Genomic DNA, 16,313 nt, shown 5'->3' with positions numbered 1-16,313 from the left:
ACCCACAACACAAAACCCAAACAAAAATACCCAGAGAGGGCTGGGGAAATGATAATTGAGTTGAATTCCATACTTTCCATTTGAGAAAAAAAAAAAAAACATAAGGGACATGCATTCTCTTTTCCTTCCTTGTTTATTTTTGTGTTTTTTTCTTTGTTGGTTGGTTGGTTAGTTTGTTTGTTTGTTTTTAATTTAACAGCTATGTAGGAAATTTCACAGTATGCAATATGTACAGCATCAGAAAAACAAAGTAGGATTTAAAAAAAAAAAAGTCTAAATATTTCCCTTTCCCCAAAAATATTATACAGATTGTCTTTGAAGTAACACTGTTATTTGGTATTTAGAAAATAAGATTGCTTTCCTTTTCTTCATGCTTTATTTTGCACAATCCTTTTTGAACATCTCACTTAAATTGGGGGTCTGTTGACTTAGAAAGGGAAAAAATGCTGGATCCTTGTTTATTCTATAGAAATTCTGCAGCCATTACAAAAGCTAAGGTAATTTGAATTTAAAGACTTTGTTTTCCTTTTGATCTAAAGCCTGTTTAGAATCTTTTAAAATGCTCTCTTTTCCATTTGAGATGCATTTCATAAAATCTGAATGTTTTACTGTTCTCCTCCTATTGGACTCTATCTAAAAGCTTAAGAAGTCAAGTGTTGACTTCATTGTCTTTTCTCTTGCCCCCAAAAAATTATTGCATGCCAAAATTTACTGATTTTTTTGATCACCAGTGAAATAATCCCTTTGTTAATACAATGGGAAAGGCATCAATGTCTTTTCTTTTGCCCAAGAAATTCTTGCATGTCAAAATGTAGAGATTTTTGATAACTAATGAAATGCTGGCTTTGCTAATCCAATGGGAATGGGTGGGTATATGTAAGAAGCAGGGGGTGGATATTGTCTCTTACAGAATGAATTACTTTGGCTAAACGCATGTTTTAGCTTTTCAGAAAATACAGCACTGGATAATTGCTTAGGGTTTTTTTTTTCTTTCCTGAGATAGACCAATTTAAAAAAAAATATATATACATAATTATTATTATTCATGGTCAGATGTTGCCAAATCTAGTATGGATGAGTGAAAAATGTCTAGAGCAGTCTACACATGCTTTTGATGTGTGTCCCAACAGAAAAAGACTACCTAACCCCAAACCAAGCTGATAGTATCCATCTAAACCCAAAATTTATTAGGTTATGTGTGTGTATCTTATGTGTGTGTCTATATCTTCTCTTTGGTGGTTTATGTGAATACCTATCTTTAAATTTCATTTTTTTGGGGGTGTGTGGTAGGGGAGAAAAATTAAATGGGTAGAAAAATGCCAGAAAAAAGTTTTTAGATTTTATATCTAAATTGGCCTGATAGTTTTGTTTTATTGTCTATTTTCACATTTGTGTCTAAATTTATTGGTTATTTGTTTTCTACTTTGAGTTAAGATTCCTTGTTGAAATAATGAACCCAAACCATTTTTTAATTCCTCTGGATATGTAGCAGTGCAGTTGCTGGCTAGAGATGAAATTCCAAGTTCAGGTAATACTTGGAGTATGCTTGAACCATAGTGGGAAAAATCAGAGCTAAAATGGAATCTGCTTTTAAATACATTTGGTAGCCAGTAGAAATCAAACCTTTTACTGAAGTGTAATTGAAAATTAAAAGTGCTTGAATGGTGGCAAAAAAAATTAAAGCAAACCAGTTTAGTTATGGTTATGTGTTCATTGGAGAACTGGTGTTGCCTTCTAATAATCATCATATTATAGAGATAAATTAGGTTTGGCTTGGTTTGGGATTTGTTTGAAAGGTGCCAGTTTATAGTTTGCAGGAAGAATTTGTAATGAAAATAGTATTGTCTGGATAGAGAGAACCCTGGAGCTAGGCAAATGTATTATTCTGTAAATAAATGAATAAAATTTATAAACACAAAATTACCACTAAAAATATATATGTATGTGTATGTATATATATGTGTGTCTATGTGTGTATATATACATATATATGTATATGTGTATATACATACATAATATATATATATATATATATACATTATATATAATATTATATAATATATAATGTTACTATAACATATTATATTGTATATATTATATATAATATATATGTTATATATAGTATTATATAATATATGTTACTATAACATATTATATTATATATAAAAATATTATAGATACACACATATATATTTTACATATATTATATATTTTATATATATTATATAACATCTAATATATATTATAGATATAATATAAATATTATATATAATATATTAAATGGCAGGACTTCCATGTAGAATCAAGAGTTCTCTCTCCTTTATTGAACCTTGAACTGAGAACTTTGCAAAGTGGGTGTCATTGTGAGGAAAATTATACTTTTTAGGCTTAGGATTCTGCTGTCACACTTTACAAGCCAACTTTTCAACAGTGGCATGTCACCTGCCTCCAGAGATTTTTTTGTTAACACGAATCTCAAAAGAATGAGAGAGCAGGGTGGAATGTACTTCATTTCCCACTTCCCCCATCCCTTCATATATATGTAATACTTGACATTTGAGTAAGAGTTTTCTGCCATCTGACTCTTCAGTCCACTTGCATTTTTTTTTCACTGTTTTAAGCACAACTGCATTATTCCAATCCTGATCATCTCACCTGCAACATTAACAGGATCATTGTGACAGGATAGAATTGGAATTGAAATCTGTCGAGGGTTCATTTGTCACTTTTCCTTGGAGTCTAGGTAATCTGCTGGGTTTAGCTTGGTTAGATTTTCAGCAGGCATGATCGTGGGTTTTCATGCAGACTTTCCATGGAAACAGCACTTTGGAAGCTATCTTCGTTTATATTAATGATAATTGTTATGACTTCAAATATTTACTATTTAATTTCGTCGTGAAACAACGCAGTTCTAACTAATTGCTTTGGAATTCCTTTCATTTGAAAGTTTGAAAGGAGCATTTTCAGCACACTGCACCAAACCCTCTGATGTATTTCATATTTTTTTTCCATGATAAGATGATTAAAGAAATTAAGATTTTTTGTGGTTTTTTTTTTGTTTTTTTTTAGATTTAAACAAATGTAAGGAGATTGAGTTCACAGTCAAAGTTAGGAGAAAATTCAGCTTTCCTTTTTTTTCTGGAAACAGCATTTTTAGAAGGTATCTTAGCTGACAAAAATAATGTTATGACTTCCAGTATTTGCTATTTATTTTCATTGTGAAACAGTGCAGTTCTAAATAATTTCTTTGGAATTCCTTTTGTTTGAAAGGAGCATTTTCAGCACAGTGCACCAAACCCTGTGATGTATTTCATTGTTTGTTTGTTTTTTTTTTCCCTCCCAAACTGACTAAGGAAAATAGGGTGGGTTTGGGTTTTTTTGGTTTTTTTTTTTTTTTTTTTTTAGAGTTAAGCAAATGTAAGATGTTTGAGTTCACAGTCAAAGTAAATAGGAAATTCATCTTTCTGTTTGCTGGTTAGAGATCTCTCTCTGTTTTCTCAGGAAAGAAAAGGTAAAAAAAAAAAAAAAGGAAAGGGGGCTGTTTTTACTTAGAATATGCTGTACATTACCTTCCAGCCTACATGACTGTCAGATGTAGATGGAAGTTTTGTTCTGATGATTAGCTGTGGTATCAGATGCAGGGTGCTGGTGGGGAGAGAAAAAACAAAAAGGGGGTGGGGGGGGAGAAAAAAAGAAATGTTAGCAGATTGACTGTGAAAATTCAGTATGCAAGGATCTTGTTAATTAGGAAAATCTGCAGAAACAGAAGTAACTTCTGAGTTAATTTATCCCCTGCCCTTGGAGTGTTCCTTAGAAGGAAATTCTGCTGGTATGTGAAGCTGCTTTCTCCCATTTTGCTGCTGGAATGGTGATGTCTTCACCTAAATTGGACAGTAATTTTCCTGAGAACGTTTTTATTACGTTCGTGTTTGTATATCAAGGGTAAAGACATTACCATGGTAAATGATTTTTCTGGTCTTTTAGTCATAGCCTTCTGGTTTTGACACTGCCTAATACCACATATCTCAGAGGAACATTAAAAGAAACCCAACCCATACAATTACCTGTCCTCCTGACTTGAACAGTTCGTAGTCACCATGTGCTTGAAATTGTGGTTTTCTAAATAATAATAATAATAGTAAGAATAAGAACAATATGAATACAAAGAAGAAGAATACAAATAATAAGAGGAATCTGAAGAAGAAGAATCTGAAGAAGAAAATTAAGAGGAATGCAAAGAAGATGAAGAATACAAAGAAGAAGGGGAATATTAAGAAGATGAAGAAAAAAGAACCTGTTTTATCACAAGTCATTAACCATCTTCCTCTTGTTGACCTGAAGGCTGTTTTTCAACACTAAAATTCCTCTGAAGGCTATCAAAGTTGTCCCTTGTCTTTTCACTGGGCACCACTGAAAAGATTCTGACCCCATCCTCTTGCCTCCCGTCCTTTACCTCTTGCAGAGCATTGAGAAGATCCCCTCTCAATCTACTCTTCTCCAGGCTAAACAGCCACAGGCCTCTTCTTGTAAGAGAGATGCTTTTTTGTAGCTTTCTCTGGACTCTATCCAGTAGTTCCCTGTCCCTCTTGAACTTGGGAACCCAAAACTGGACCCAATATTCCAAGTGTGGCCTCACCTGGGCAGGGTATATAGGGATAAAAACTTCCCTTGGCCTGCTGGCTACACTCTTCTTGATGCACCCCAGGAGACCATTGGACTTCTTGTCTACGAGGGCACATTGCTGGCTCATGGTGATCTTATTAGAATATCAAATTTATGAGTTGGTTCTATGATTCTGTGAAAGGTTTTCAGTGTAGTGATTACATTCTAGTACTTCCTTTTTAGGGTTGTTTCTTCTTTTAGTGCTGCTACATCTACACGTTAATAAAAATATATCTAAATGTCTTCTATATAAATGCTACTATACTTGCCTGAATCCTAAATACCAGACAGTGCTGCACAAATGGTTGCATAAAATACATACACAACAATTCTTTTTCCTTGTTTCTGATTAATCCTAAACTATCATTCCTTGTTTCTGATTAATCCTAAACTATCATTCCTTGTTTTTGATTAATCCTAACCTATCATTTAGGCACAGAACGAAACTCTGGATTCTCTAAAGCTAACGACATAGATCAGAAATATTTTGGAATGCAGGCAGATTCACTGATGCATTCTGTCTTGAACCAGCTGAGAATGGAATATTCTGAAGAAAATCTGGGAAAACGAAATCTACCCAAGTTTCTAAGCCAGAAGTCACACTGTGCAGGGATCCCTGTTATGCTGTTGTAGGCTTATGTAAGGCAACAAACCTGGCTGAGAAGAACATCAGCAGTTTTCTTCCTTCCCCCCCCCCCGCCCTTTTAAATCTTTTACCATCTTCCTTTAGATGACCTCACCCCATGTGTCTGTGAGTTTCCTCACAGAGGAAAGGATTATTATATATATAAGCTAATAAACTTTTTATAAACATATTAATAAATAGAAGTTTATTAAAATACATATTATTAATACTAATTTCATAACTATATTGCATTTTTTTCTTTGATAGTTGTTTGCCCTTTGAAGTGTATCTTTACAATGGAGAGAAGTGCATTTTGATTGTTACATATCCCCAGTGCTGCTACATATTTTTAGATCTATTTTCAGCTGTCTTTTTGTTTTATGAGGTTACTAACATACTGCAGAAGGATGGGCAGTTACTTTAGGTTGTGCATTGTCACAGAATCATAGAAACATAGAACTGTTTTGATGGAAAAGACCTTTAAGATCATCGAGTCCAATTACTGACTCCACACTATGACGGCCACTAAACTATGTCCCCAAGGTATCATGTCCACATATTTCTTGAACACCACCACAAATGGTGACTCCCTGGGCAGCCTGTTCCAATGTCAGACCACCCCTGATGGAAAACAGTTTTCCCTAATATCCAACCTAAACCTCTCTGGCACAAGCTGAGGCCATTTCCTCTCATCCTATCACCTGATATTAGGTAGAAGAGACCAATGTCCACCTGTCTCCACCCTCCTTTCAGGGAGCTGGAGAGAGACAGAAGGTCTCCCCTCAGCCTTCTTTTATCCAGATTAAATACTCCCAGTTCTCTCAGCTGTTCCTCACCAGACCTGTTCTCCAGAGCCTTTACCAGCTTCATTACCCTTCTCTGGACTTGCTCCAGCCCCTCAATGTCCTTCTTGGAATGAGTGCCCCAGAACTGAACTCTACCCTGATGAACCACATCTGGAGTAATGATTCCAGTTCTGGGCTCCCCAGTTCAAAGAGAGCTAGGGGTGTAATGGAGAGAGTCCAATAGAGACTACAAGGATGATAAAGAGACTGAAACATCTGTCTGATGAGGAAAGGCTGAGAGGCCTGGACCTCTTTAGTCTGGAGAGGAGAAGACTGATCTTATCAATGTTTATAAATATCTCAAAAGTGAGTGTCAAGAAGAAGGGAACAACCTCTTTTAACTGGTGTCCTGTGATAGAACAGGGGGCAGTGGTTGCATGCCGAACACAAGAGGTTCCTCAACATGAGGAGAACCTTCTTTACTGTGAGGGTGCTGAAGCCCTGGAGCAGGCTGCCCAGAGAGGTTCTGGAGTTTCCTTCTCTGGAGACTTTCAAGACCCATCTGGATGTGTTCTTGTGTTACTTGCCCTAGGTGTTCTTTTTTTTGCCTGGGGGGTTGGACTCAATCACCTCCAGAGGTTCCTTCCAACCTCGACCATTCTATGAATGAATTTTCAGCTTGATTAGGATTTTCTCTGCTCTGAAAAGTTATGCTTGGTGCTGCTGGAATCAAAAGGAGGAGTGCTTCTGTGTTGGAAATCCATCCCTACACATTGACAGCAGATCTGACAAATTATTCAGCATTTTCCTGATTTTCTGTTTATCTCTCTTGCTGTTCTCTGTTTCTTTTCCATTGTATTTGCTCTAATTCACTTTGTGCTTCAGTGAGGATATGGGCATATGGCTCTTCTTTTTTCTTTTTTTTGTTTTGAAGCTGTATCACAAGATTGCTTCCTCTACTCTTGATTTCATTATCCTGATCTTAAAATACTCCTTATTTTCAGTGTTCTATACATAAAAATAATACTCTTGATTTTAGCATCCTGCTCTTCAAAATAAAATACTCCTGATATTGTATTCTGCTCTTAAAATACAATAGTCCTGATTTCATTATCCTGTTTTTTTAAAAAAATGAATTCTTCTATTTTTCACTACCCTGCTTTTCAAAATAAAATACTCTTGATTTTAGCATCCTGCTTAGAAAAATCCAGTACTCCTGATTTCAGTATAAATGCCCTTAAAAATCAAGTAGTCCTCATGCTAGTACCTTGTTCTTTAAAGTATAACACTCCTGATTTCAATATCCTGCTTGTAAAAAGAAAATCTCCTGATTTCAGCATCCTGTTCTTAAAAATAATATACTTATTATTTCATTACCCTGCTCTTAAAAATAAAATACTCTTGATTTTTATATCCCACTCTTTAAATATGCCATATGTCAGCACACTGCCTTTAAAAGTATAGTTCTTCTAATTTCAGGTATCTTGCTTTTAAAAACAAAATTCTCTTGATTTCAGTATCCTGCTTATAAAAATTAAATGCTCCTCATTTCAGTATCCTGCTCTTAAAATTTAAATACTCCTCATTTTGGTACCCAGCTCTTAAAAATAAAGTACATACATCAATATTTGTTCATCACTTTTAGAAGCAATATTTTCATATCAGTCAGCTACTAAAAATTACCTTTCTTTTGTTGCCATTAAAATAGAAAGTCTGTTGAGCAATAATTTGTAAATGGAGAAGGACTTTGGTTTGCTAAAGAAGCATCCTTGCAGTTCTATCTGCCTGGATGAAGTGAGAGAAGGGTTTCTACGTGCCTGTGGGTGTGCACACATGTACACGTCCTGGTGAGTCAGACCTGCCTGCAAATACTCATGAGATCCAGACAGTTGCACTTACATAACCTTCCTCAGCTCTGAATTTCAAATCAATTCACCAAGGTGGATATGAAAGAACACACTGAAATGAAAAGTGGAGAACTAAGTCATCAGCAAGTGAAGCGATATGTCCAGGGATTGATCTTTCATCTGCCAGTTGATCCAAACACTACCTGCCCCTTAGAAAAGTCATCATTTGGACACCAACTTCCAGTCTACAGTCAAATTGATGAGGGCTTTGCTATTGACTCAGTGGAGTTAGGCTTTTGTCCAAGTCCTCCGTGCCAGCTGCTAGCTCAGGCTGCCTCCCACTGCTGCAGACTGCAGAACTCCCTTTGATAACCGTCGGAGTTCTGAATGTAGACTGAGGACAAAATGCAATCCAAAATTTACAGACTCAAGGAAGAAGAGACATCTGGTTTATGAATGGAATATTTAGCAACCTTTGCATCTATGGCAGCTTCTTTCCTGGAGGGAAAAAAAAAAAAAATCTAATGCAGATAATCAAGAGAAATTTATTTTCTCTCAGTTCAGGAGGAAAAAATCAAAGTGCTATATTCTCCCATTTCTCTGCATATATTTAAGGACAATTTCTGCAGTTTCCTGGACAATATTAGATCTTTCTGTCCCTTCTAATCTTCGAATATAATGAAGATCCAAAAAAAGCACTTATAGGTACTTTTTTACCCTTTTATAGGGGTATTTCTTCTCCATTTTATACACTTTGTTCTCTACTGCCAGTTCCCAACTACTCATCTATTTATGCATTTATTTACTCTTCATTGCAGTAAATGGCAATATTTCAGAATCTACAACCTTTATAAAATACACAATTTTAGTACTTTTGCCTTTCTCATCCAGCTTTCGTACTTTGGGTTTGATGTTCTAAAAGCTGGAGTAGGTTTTTTTTTTCTTCTATATGCAAAAAAAAAAAAGATTGATGAATTAAAATAAGAAACTATCTTTGCCTTAAGTATCCTTTTTAGAATATAAAAAATAAATTACTGATTCAAATCCAAATCTGACTGTATTTTTAAAATAGTATACTTGGACTGTAGGGACAAAGATTCTTTGACACACAATTGAACTTACAGGAATTATAACATTTAAAGAGAGGGGAAAAAAAAAATCACATTTCAAGCATATTAAACTGGCAAATGCCCAAAAATGTAAATGTTAACTTAATTTCTTAAGTTAAGACTTTGAGTTAAATTGGAGTGAATGTACACAGAACATGAAGGTATTACCCTGAGTTACAGAATCACAGAATCCTAGAATTGATTTGATTGGAAAAGACCTCTAAGGTCATCTAGTCCAGCCATCAACCCAACACCACTGTGGCCATTGAACAATGTCCTAAAGTGTCTTCAAGGTGTGTTGCATTTTCACATTTAAGTAAATTCACTTACCACAGAACTGTAGAATGGTTTAGGTTGGAAGGGACATTCAGTACCATTTATTTCCAACACACCTGCCATGGGCAGGGACACCTCCTACTAGAACGCTTGTGCTAGGCCCCATCCTACCTGGCTTTTAACACTTCCAGGCTTGGAGCCTCCACAGATCTTACAGGCAATCTGTTCCTGTGCCTCACCACCTTCATGGGCAACTATTTCTTCTTCATGTCTCATCTCAATCCAGCTTCTTCCACTTTGAAGCCATTGCCCCTCATGCTGTCACTCCATGTCTTTATCAAAAATCCCTCTCAGATTTCCAACCTCTTAGAGGTTGGAAAAGACCTCTAAGATCATCAAGTCCAACCTACTGGCTAACACCTCCATGACCACTAATATTCCAGATGAGGCTGACCTATTTTGTGAAAGGAAAAATGATAAAACCAAATCACCACTATAAAATAAAAATTATTTTAGACTCCAATATCATTTTTTATCCACAGATAAAAGCAAAGCCTATATTTATTATGTGACAAAATGTTTATTTTGATAATCTGCCTTTTTTAGGTGAGGAACTGGAACATGTTGCCCAGGGACATTGTGGATGCCCCCTCCCTGGACTTGTTTAAGGCCAGGTTGGATGAGGCCTTGAGCAACTTTGTCTAGAGAAAGGGGGTTTGGAACTAGGTGATCTTAAATGTCCCTTCCAACCCAAACCATTCTGTTATTCTATAAGGATGAATTTTGTGGGGGTGCTGGTTGGTTGGTTTTGGTGGGATTTTTGTTTGTTTGTTTGTGGTTTTTAGTTGTGTTTGTTTTGCTTCCTTATATTTTTTTTAGGCTTTGTGGGTTTTTGTTGGTTTTGTTTGTTTGTTTGTTTGTTTTTTACTCTATGCTGGAGTCTTAAATTCTTATAATACTAATGTAAAAACCTATATCACATCTAACTTGGAACATGCAAAGAAATAAGTTTGCTTCAATGACTGCTTAACTAACATCTAAGGTCAGTCCATTCTCCTACTGCTTTTAGGAATCATAGAAAAGAGAAACACACCTCTTAGTGTCTAAATCATTAAATAAACCATTTAGTTGAGCATGAAAAAATACAATTTTTTTTTTGAGTCATGATTCAAATCTCTGCTTGATCTTTAATTCAAATTAAGATATAAATGTAAATTTTGACAGGCAATGGAAGAAGTAAGATGTAAAGAGTGAAGGAAGAACAGTATTGAGCAGTATTTATTTATTTTGATGAAGTTATTTTATTTTGATGTTTTTTTTGCTCTCATGCAATCAAGCAAACATGCCCACACCAGCTTTCCTCACTTGCTTGTCTTTACCTGTTTAATTCCTATATCTAAGGAGCAGATCAATCCTAAAGAGCCCTGCAGGGCCACTTGTTCTTTTACTAGAAAATCTACATTATTTCATCAACAAAGGAAGGCAAATCCCAGGGCAGTATAGCTCAAATTTCACATATACCACCAAAGAGTTGGGTTGCTTGGGGTGTTTCTTGAGGTTGTTGGGTTTTATTTAATTTATCTTATTTTTTTCTTCTGATTTGTTGTTGTTTTCTGGATATAAGTTTTTTTTCCTGCCTTTTTCTGAGATTGTAACACGGCTTTAAAATACTGTCCACAGAGGAAATCTTGAGAGAAGGCTTTTTCAATGAGGCCTCAAGAAACCAAAAACTGTGTGGTGCCTTTATTAATCTTCCAATGTTTAATTGCATGAACAGGGGATATCTTTCCTTGCTCCTGAATTATATGATTTGTGTTAGAATTGTTTCCTTATTCTATCACTTATTGCAATAAAAATGCAGGAATTACTGTGGTATTTCAGGAGATTGAACAGCTCTGAAAATAAATTTGGTTTAGCTGTCTCATACATAGCCAGAGTTCAAGTAGGCTTGGATGTGTGGACAATATGAAGGGTTATAAACTGGCTGGATGGTTGGGCCCAAGGACTGGTGGGGAATGGAGTTAAATTCAGTTAGTCACAAGTGGTGTTCCCCAGGGCTCATTGCTGGGGCCAGTTCTCTTCAATGTCCTTATCAATGACCTGTATGAGGGGATGGAGGCACCCTCAGTAAGTTTGCAGATGACACTGAATTGGGTGGGAGAATTGATCTGCTGGAGGGCAGTAAGGCTCTGCAGAGGGATATCACCAGCCTAGACCAATGGGCCAAGCCAGATTGTATGAGATTCAATAAGGCAAATTTCTGGGTCCTGCACTTGGGTCACAACAACCCCATGAATACTTCAGGCCTGGGGCAGAGGAATTGGAAACTGACCAGCAGAGAAAGACCTGGAGGTGTTGATCAACAGCCTGCTGAAGATGAGCCAGGAAGGGCACCAGCATCCTGGTCTGGATCAGCAATAATGTGAGCAGCAGGACCAAGGAAGTGATTGTGCTCCTGCACTCAGCTGGTGAGACCACACCTTGAGTCCTGGGTTCAGTTTTGGGACCCTCAGTCTAAGAAAGACACTGAGGTGCTGAGCATGTCCAGAGAAAGGCAATGAGGCTGGAGAACAAGTCTGATAAGGAGCAGCTGAGGGAACTAGCGTTGTTCAGCCTGGAGAAGAGGAGACTGAGGGGAGGCCTTCTGGGTCTCTACAACTCCCTAAAATGAGGTTGGAGGGAGGTGAGTCTCTTCTCCCCTAGTAAGTGAGAGAATGAGAGGAAATGTCCTCAAGCTTCACAAGGAGACATTAAGGTTGGACTTTAGAAGCAACTTCTTACCAGAAAGGGTTCTCAAAGACTGGAACAGTCTGCCCAGAAAGGTGGTTGTGTCTCCATCCTTAGAAGTGTTTAGAAGCTATAGTGATGTGGTGCTGAGGGACACGGTTTATGCCCAGACTTGTTATAGTTAGATAATGGTTGGACTTGGTGACCTTGAAGGTCTTTTCCAACCAAAATGATTCTATGTGATTGTATGATTCTGTGATTGTATGATTCTGTGATTCTATGACTTTAAGTACATGAGAGAGTTATAAATAGTCAGTTTCAGCTGTCTGGTGAAATAGGTTGCTGATGGCATTGGGAGATGAGAGCATAGGTGGGTGACGCAAGGGAAGACAAGATTGATATTATTATATATGCTGATTTTTAAAATGCAAGGAATCCAAGTATTGTGGTTGTGTTTGAGGATGTCTGATTCAGTCCTCCAAAACATAAGATACTTTATTTGATGCAGTTTCAGTATTCAGTTAAAACATTTAGGGTGAAAAAAAGTGGGCAAGGATGGTTAAAAGGAAACATTCTGCTCAAAAACATGTACCAAAATTTTTTCATGCTTACTTGAGTTTCTAACAACATGAGGGTAGAAATTTCTCAATGACATGTGGAGCATAGAAGAAAATATTTCAGCTGCCCTAGGCACTCAAAAAATGGTGATTGATCCATCTGACAACATGGAAGGAACCTGCACAGCATGACTCACAAGTCATATAGAACTTGCACAGTCTGACTCACATCTTCCCTGAGATCTTCTTTCCAACATGTTGGTGCACAGAAGTACAATAAAAACTGGCATATGGATAAAACCAGCATAAAGTTTGCTTTCACTCTTAGCATGCTCTGGCCAAAAGTCTCAGATTTTAGCAATTAGCACAGGCCTGAAGAAACCTGGAAGGAAAAGGTTTAATCATTTGGATACCATATGTCAGCACAGAATGACAGATTCGTAGGGGTTGGAAGGGATCTCTGGAGATCGTTGAGTCCAAGCCCCCTGCTAAAGTCAGCTCACCTAGATCAGGTTGCACAGGAATATGTCCACGTGGGCTTTGAATCTCTTCAGGGAAGGAGAATCCACAAACTCCACAGCCTCTCTCAGCAGCCTGCTCCAGGGCTCCAGCACCCTCAGAGGAAAAAGGGTTCTCCCTAAGATCTAGTGAAACCTCCTGTGTTCTAATTTGTGCCCATTAACCCTCTTCCTGGCACTGGCCACCACTTAAAAGAGCCAGCCCAATCCTCCTGAACCCCACCCTTTAGTTCTTGCTGAGCATTGGGAAGATCCCCTCTCACCCTTCTCTTCTCCAGGCTAAACAGCCCCAGGTCTCTCAGTCTTTCTTTATAAGAGAGATGCTTCAGTTCCCTCAGCATCCTTGTGACCCACTGTTGGACTCTTCCAAGCAAGTCCCTGTCCCTCTTGAGCTGAAGAGCCCAGAACTGGACACAGTACTCCAGATGTTGTCTCACTAAGGCAGAGTAGAGGGGAAGGAGAATCTCCCTTCCCCTGTCCACTCTCGTCTTAATGTGCCCCAGGATGCCATTGGCACTCTTGGCCACAAGGGTACATTGCTGGTTATGGTGAATGTGTTGTCTACCAGCACTCTCAGATCTTTCTCCACAGAGCTGCTTTCTAGCAGGTCAACCTGCCCTCCCCAGATACAGGACCTTTCTTTCTCTTTCTTTTGAAACAAGTGTAAAATATTCTATTCTTCAGCAGGATGACACCAAGTTTGGTAGGGGAAAAAAAAAAAAGTTTGAAATTTTAGTCTATATCAGAATGTCTTTGTGTCACTTTTGATCACGGGGACTCAGCAATACTGTGCAGAGGGCATGAGCAGAATTGATTTTTCTCACCTTTTGTTTCATCCTATAGAGGAAATGGCCAAATCTGCAGGATTAAACTTTAGGAAATATGAATGGCATAAGAATGCAGTTGATGGTCAGACCCTAATGAAACATAGTTGGAGAGTCAAAGAGGAATTCATAGTGGATTGCATGAATGGCAAGACAGAGGACAGGTGCCACAGTGTTCCTAACAAAGGATGCTCCTCAGAGGCATAGACCAGTTGTCAGGGGCATAGGTATGGGAACTGGAGACACAGACAGATCTCATCTCACAAATTACAATGGGAAAGCAGAGAAAAACCCAAGATGCCCCCAAAGGTGCAGAGAAGTGAATATTTTTCTCTTGCTTTTCTCTTCAAAAGCAAACAATTGCCTTTAGCTTTTACCAGGTAGAGTCCCACATCCTATTACTCATGCTCTGAATTTAAATGGGACAACTTCTCCAAAAAATAAAGACCTTATCCAGAAGTTTCTTGATAAATGCTGTATTAACTGAGGAACTTCAGTTATACAACTAAAATATTTTCTCTATCACAGTTCTTTTCTCTTTGGACCTGCTATCAACAAAGGAAACAAAAAATAAAACTGAAGAGAAAGGAGCTGTAGTAACCTGAATCATTGAACATATTGGGTTGGAAGGGACCATTAAAGGTCATCCAGTCCAACCTCACTGCAGTAATCATGGACATCCCCAACTAGTTCAGGCTGCTCAGAGCTCCATCAAGCCTGACCTTGAATACTTCCAGGGATGGGGCATCCACCACCTCCCTTGGGCAATCTGTTCCAGTGTTTTACCACCCTTACAGGAAAGAAATTCTTAATGTTCAAATCTATCCTCTGGTTCTAAACCATCCTGAAGTTCAGGAAGGGAAAAGACAACTTTTATTATAAACAAAAGCATCCTTAACTTCTTCAATCAAAGAATTTTCAGATTGAAGCTCAGAAAAGAGGCTTTTCTTCCCTGTCTGTTGGTAGCTTCTTGCTGGTAGCTTCCCTTTCCCTAAATGTGTATTTTTCCTCAAAGATGAGAAAAGTATATTAAATAAGTTACTGAATAAACTGAGTTCTACATTCACGTCCTATTAATTTTAGAAGTGATTCATAGAATTGTTTGGGTTGGAAAAAACCTTTAAATTCATTGAGTCCAACCATGAATTTGCAATGCTTAATTCAACTGGAGTTGCCTTGACCCTTTCTAACCTCTGCTGGTTATTTTTTTTCAACCAATATGTTCTTTATTGTTAAGTATGATTAGTGTCTGGGGTGGGGGAGAAGTTGTTTACAAAGCTCCACAACTCCAGCAGAATTCAATTAATGTCTTTCCTTTCTTCATACTGAACTTGCATGCAGTGCAGATTAAATTTCAGGAGAATTTGGGGAAGTGCTTGCAATTTGAAGTACTTAGAAAAAATAATCTGCTGTCTAATGAATTACTTTTACTGTAGTGTGTAAGAGTACAACTGTTAGTGATCTAGCAGGATATTTTGCTGAATGTCTTAGAAGGCTTAAGGAATAATTGCTCTTTTGCTAAGACATGAAGAGATAGTTAGCACAATAATTAGGACAATGTTAAATCATCTTTCAGTCTGGAGTAGAGGAGGCTAAGGAGAAACTTCATTGCTGTCCACAGCTCCCTGAAAGGAGGTTGGAGTGAGGTGGGGGTTGGTGTCTTCTTCCTAGTATCAGGTGACAGAATGAGAGGAAATGGCATGAAATTGTGCAAGGGGAGGTTTAGATTGGAGATTAGGAAAAATTTCTTTGATGGAAGAGTGGTCAGGCACTGGAACAGGCTGCACAGGAAAATGGTGGAGTCACCATCCCTGGGGGTATTCAGGAAAAGTGTGGACATGGCTCTTCGAGACATGGTTTAATTTGCATGGTGGTATCAGGCTGATGGTTGGACTCAATGATCTGAGAGGTCTTTTCCAACTGAAAAAAAAAAAAATCTATGATTCTATGAGCTGTGTAGATGCTTTAAAAATATTTTTAGTGTTCTGATCAAATTACCAACCTATTCGCTGATATTATTGGAGTTCAAAGAAAAAAGCTGTGCCATTACTGATGATGTCTATTAGTGAAGATGCCTCTCAGTGCTTCAGAAGAGGAGAATTTTGTTTCAGTTCGATGTTTTAATATATTTAAAGATCCTATGCCTTCTGCGAGTCTTTCAGAAACTTGTTAGTTATTCAACAGAACTGTAGCTCTTTTAATTTTTACAATTGTCATAAGAAATAAAGAAACTTGCAGCTGATAATTATATGAAAACAGTTAAAACCCACTAATGTGAAAATGACTCCAACAAAAGTAACTTTCCAGCATTAATTATAATAAATGAGATTCTTTAGCTGGAGAGAAATGAAAAAGGGCATTTTATATTTATACTGGGATTATA

General features: G+C 37.4%; 1 protein-coding gene across 1 annotated transcript in view; it reads left to right on the top strand.

Annotated features, from left to right (window-relative positions):
- The window catches only part of PCDH7 (protocadherin 7), a 234,433-nt gene that overhangs the window by 116,523 nt on the left and 101,597 nt on the right, over positions 1-16,313 (top strand). The gene's annotated exons all lie outside the window — the stretch shown is intronic.

Source organism: Indicator indicator, chromosome 8 (genome assembly GCF_027791375.1).
Source record: "Indicator indicator isolate 239-I01 chromosome 8, UM_Iind_1.1, whole genome shotgun sequence".
Classification (NCBI taxonomy): Eukaryota; Metazoa; Chordata; class Aves; order Piciformes; family Indicatoridae; genus Indicator; species Indicator indicator.
Note: the sequence above shows the minus strand (reverse complement) of the source record. Positions and strands in the feature narration are given on the sequence as shown.